Below are 5,079 nucleotides of genomic sequence, written 5' to 3'. Positions count from 1 at the left end.
TCACACAGCCCCCCAACAACACTCCTCTATGACAGCTGTTAGTCTCTTTTCTGTATCTATGAACCTGTTTCTGTTTTATTTGTTTACTTTGTTCATTATATTTCACATATAAGTGAAATCATATGGTATTTTGTCTTTCTCTGACTTATTTCACTTATCACAATACTCTCCAGGTCCATCCATGCTGTCTCGAAGGGTAAAATTTATTTTTTTAATGGTCCAGTAGTATTCCACTGTATAAATGTACCACAGGTTTTTGTTTTTGTTTTTTAATCCACTAACCTGATGGACACTTAAGCTGTTTCCAGATCTTGGCTATTATGAATAATGCCACTATAAACATAGGGGTATGTATATTCTTTTGAAATAATGTTTCAGGTTTCTTCAGATATGTTCCCAGAAGTGGAATTGCTGGGCCATAAGGCAGGTCCATTTTACATTTTTAAAGGAAACTCCACACAGTTTTCCACAGTGGCTACACCAATCTGCATTCCAACCAATAGTGTATTAGGGTTTCCTTTTTCTATATCCTCACTAGCACTTGGTGTTTGATTTATTGATGGTAGCCATTCTTGCTGGACTGAGGTGGTACCTCATTGTGGTTTTAATTTGCATCTCTCTAATGATTAGTTACATTGAACATTTTTTTCATATGTCTATTGGCCATCTGTATGCCCTCTTTTGAGAAGTGTCTATTTAGGTCCTTTGCCCATTTTTAAATTGGATTGTTTGTCTTCCTGGTGTTGAGTTATATAGGTTTTTATTTATATATTTTTTATATTAACCACCTATCAGATGTATCATTAGAGAATATGTTCTTCCATGCAGTGGGCTTTCTTTTCAATTTGTTGATGGCTTCCTTTGCTATGCAAAACTTTTTAGTTTAATGTAGTACCATTTGCTTATGTTTTTTCCCTTTGCCTAGGAAGATATATCAGAAAAAATATTGCTACGTGAAATGTCCAAGATTTTATTGCCTATGTTTTCCTCTAGGGTTTTTATGGTTTTGAGCCTTACATTTAAGTCTTTAATCCATGTTGAGTTTATTCTTGTGTATGGTGTAAAAAGGTGGTCTAATTTGATATTTTTGCATATATCTGGAGCACCTTAACTTTTATGAATACAGTTGCAAGCCTCAGCTTTATGTATAAATACTATTTAGTAAAAAAAAGAATACAATGCAAATTTATACTTATTAAATGGGCTGAGTTGGATTTAAATCTCATTCTCCTACACAACCAGACTTAATAAGTAGCATTTAGGTATTATGTCCTACCATTTGTTTAGTAAAAGTACAACCTTAGGATATATCCTATTGGCTTTGCCAAAGAGATACTTTTGAGGACTTATTTAGTCTATTTACTTTTTGAAAGCTCATATACAAAGTTTAAAAGAAATGTTCTCTGTATCCTTTATGATTATTCTAATATCTTTAATAATTAAGAGGCATCTGACTACATCTTCCTTTGCTTTGCTTTAACAAACTTTGAAAATAAAATCCCAAGCGTGTATGCATGTACTGAAGTAGGCCTGTATGCATGAAGTATATTTTTTCTTTCCGCTTTGATTTGCTTGATGACTTATTACTATATTTTCACCAAAAAGGGGGTTTATTGAACACTTACTATGTACCAGAGATTGTGGTGTTTACTACTTAAAGTATCGTGCCTCTAGTATCTATATATATAAAACATAGAACAGACTGATGAATCTCAGAGGGAAGGGGGGAGAGGGAGGGCAGGAAGAGATTTGGCATACATTGGAAAACTGGGAAACACTGAAAGAGAGTGACTGGTCAAATGAAATGCAACAGCTCTCAAGTGTTATGGGTTTGTTTGTTTGTTTGTTTGTTTCGATTCTGCTCATAGGATGTTTATGAGGAGGTGGTCTTGAAATCTCTGTGGAAAGGAGGGCAAGGAAACAATGTAAGCTCAACAGCCTCTACAGGGGGAGACTCTGAAAGGAAAGTCATCTATCAGGTAGGTCCTGTTTGCATTTTTTTAGCTCCACCTGGATCAATCACTGGATGTAGTCCACCCATAGAAAGAAAGTGCCCTTGAGAGAGAAGCTTTTTGCAGCTGAGATAATCCCTGAACATCCTTTCATTGAAGGCTGTCTACTGACAGCTCTCCAGCAACTAGGACAGAAAGTCCTTCTTTGGAGGAGGATTTAGCAGCACATCTTTGCATTCAGACTCTGCATAAAGGTTATATCCTCAGAGATTCCTTCTGACCAACCTTTAGAAAATAACATCCCTATTCCTAGCTCCCCAAAATAATCCCAGCCTTCTTTCCCTTATCTTGCTTTATTTCCATTTGACTTATTAAATATAACACTAGAGGCCCGGTGAACAGATTTGTGCACTGGTGGGGTCCCTTGTCCTGACCTGTGCCCTCTTACAATCTGGGACCCTTGAGGGGATGTTGGAGAGCCGGTTTTGGCCCAATCCCTGCAGGCCAGGCTGAGGGAGCCCACCTGTTCACTGGGCCAAGGGATCCCACTGGTACACAAATCTATGCACTTGGCCTCTAGTATGCATATAAGATATTTGGTTAATCTCTTCCTGCCCTCCTCCCTCCCCCCTTCCCTCTGAGATTCATCAGTCTGTTCCATGTTTTCATGCCTGTGGTTTCTGCTCCTGCATTGAGCATCTGCCCCCTGGTGGTCAGTGTGTGTTATAGCTACTGCCCAGGTGACCAGTTGGCTGGTCACTTAGGCTTTTCTATATATAGATACTAGAGGCCCAATGCACAAAATTCATGCAAGGGGCTCGGACCTCGCAGCCCTGGCTTCATCTGGAAGGTGGTCTGGAAGGACATCTGGAAGGTCATTTGGCTGCCCGGTCTAATTGGAATATTATGTGTTTATTATTATAGATATTTTAATTGAGTTATAATTGATGTTACATTATATTAGTTTCAAGTGTACAATATAATTATTTGATATTTGTATATATTGCCAAGTTATCACCACAATAAATCTAGTTAACATTCATCACAATACCTAGTTACAAATTTTTTTGCGACTGCAACTTTGCAACAGCTTTAAGTGCTATCCTTTGAATTTCACAATTATGTGAGTTACTTTTTCTCTGTCCAACCCTCTCCTTACTTTGCCCTTGCTACCTCCACCAGTTACTTGAATGTCTGTTCTCCTTAGTAAAACAAATACCAAACTCTGAATTCTGACTTATGTAGTATCTATGAAAATGGTGCTAACATTTTTAAAAGTTTTTTTTTAATTGACTTTTTCCAGTGAGAGAGGAAGGGAGAGGGAGAGAGAAACATTGATGTGAGAGCAAAACATCAATTGGCTGCCTCCTTCATACCCCTGACATGTGCCCTGACTGGCAATCTTTCAATGCATGGGAGGACACTCAATCGAGTTTCACTGGCGAGGGCTGGTGCTAAAATTTTGATTTAGCAAATCAACGGCTCAGTAAACTTAGAAACTTTATTCAAAGTTCATTATAGCTGGTTTGGCTCAGTGGATAGAGCATCAGCCTGTGGACCAAAGGGTCCCGGGTTTGATTACAGTCAAGGGCACGTACCTTGGTTGCAGGCCCTGGTCAGGGCGCATGCAGGAGGCAACCAGTCGTGTTTATCTCACATTGATGTTTCTCTCTGTCTTTCCCTCTCTCTTCCACTCTCTCTAAAAGATCAATGGAAAAGTATCCTTGGGTGAGGATTAACAAAAAAAGTTAATTATTTTATAAAGTACCCCATACCTATCTACTAAAGATATAACTCACAGTATCAACAGAATGTGCTAAATTCAGAACTTAAAAAGAAGGAAGTCTCAGATAATTTCCACTGGATTTGCCCAAAGATTTGCCTTATGTCAGAAGATGTGTCCAGATTTTTGTTTTCGTTTTTTATTTCCAAGACTCTACATCAGCAAGGGTTTTTTATTTTATTCTGGGAACTTTCTCATAGGGAAATTCATTTTAAAGGTATTGTGTTGAAGTTCTGTCCATGTCACTGATTTCCCTGCTCCTCGTATTGCCCATCTTCACAGAGGCTTCACGCTGCCCTTAAGTGACATAGTATCCTATATAATAAAGAGCTAATATGCTAATTAGACCAAACAGCAGAACGACCATCCAGACAACCTTACCGACAACTGTCCAGATAATGAACTTCCAGACGAAGCCAGGGCTACGGCAAGGGCCGAGGCAGTAGCCGGGGCTGCAAGGGCCTACCCTTGCACGAATTTCATACATCGGGCCTCTAATTTGATTATAAAAGTATCAGTGACAGGAAGACCAGTGGCATGACAGAAGATTTTTCGAGGAATCTACTCAGTAAAAAGAACCTCTGTACTAGTGGATGAATGTAATAAACCTCATCTATCCACAGACACACTTTTAATAGCCCCAAACCATATTTTTGTCTATCCTATTTCTAGTGTTTAAAGCAAAAAGTTCCCCTTAAATACAGAAATATTACAAATGTTAGAGTCTCTAATCTGGTTGTGACATTTTCTTCTACAATATAATTGAAAGAGCCATTAACTCCTTCGATATCGGTACCCATCATGGCCCTGACTGTACACAGATGGCACAGCACATAGTGGGATAAGTGAAGTCAGGTAGACAGGGATCAATTAAATAATAAAGATTGTGAAGCACATAGGAACTAGTAATGTTAGAAAGCTTTTTCCTCGCAAGCCCTGAAGGGATAGTGGAAAGGCATGTTAATACTGGAGCCCAGTGAGAGTTGAGCTTTGGAAAAGGGGCTGCACAATAGCAGTTGTGGTGCTAGAAAATTCAGGCCCCCTTAACCTGTAGGTAAACAGGGAGTGACCCAGGGTTATGAATATCTCTTTCTCCTCCAATGCTCTCCTCTCTTGCCAGTGGCTTCCATTGGGTGGATGTATCCAGAAGCCAGAGTACAGAGATGCTGGTTGACAGATCTCATAGTACTAAACAAACAGCATGGCGAAAGGCACAGAGAAAAATTGGGTGAGCAAGCAAAAAATAAATATTGCCTAATAAATCAATTCTATTATCCAAGAAATAGTAGAAATAATAATTATCTGAGTTGCCTGGTACACAGGGAAGATTTAAGACTCAAATGA

This window comes from Myotis davidii, unplaced genomic scaffold, assembly GCF_000327345.1.
Source record: "Myotis davidii unplaced genomic scaffold, ASM32734v1 scaffold1056, whole genome shotgun sequence".
In the NCBI taxonomy this organism is placed as follows: Eukaryota; Metazoa; Chordata; class Mammalia; order Chiroptera; family Vespertilionidae; genus Myotis; species Myotis davidii.
This window is presented reverse-complemented; position numbering follows the sequence as displayed.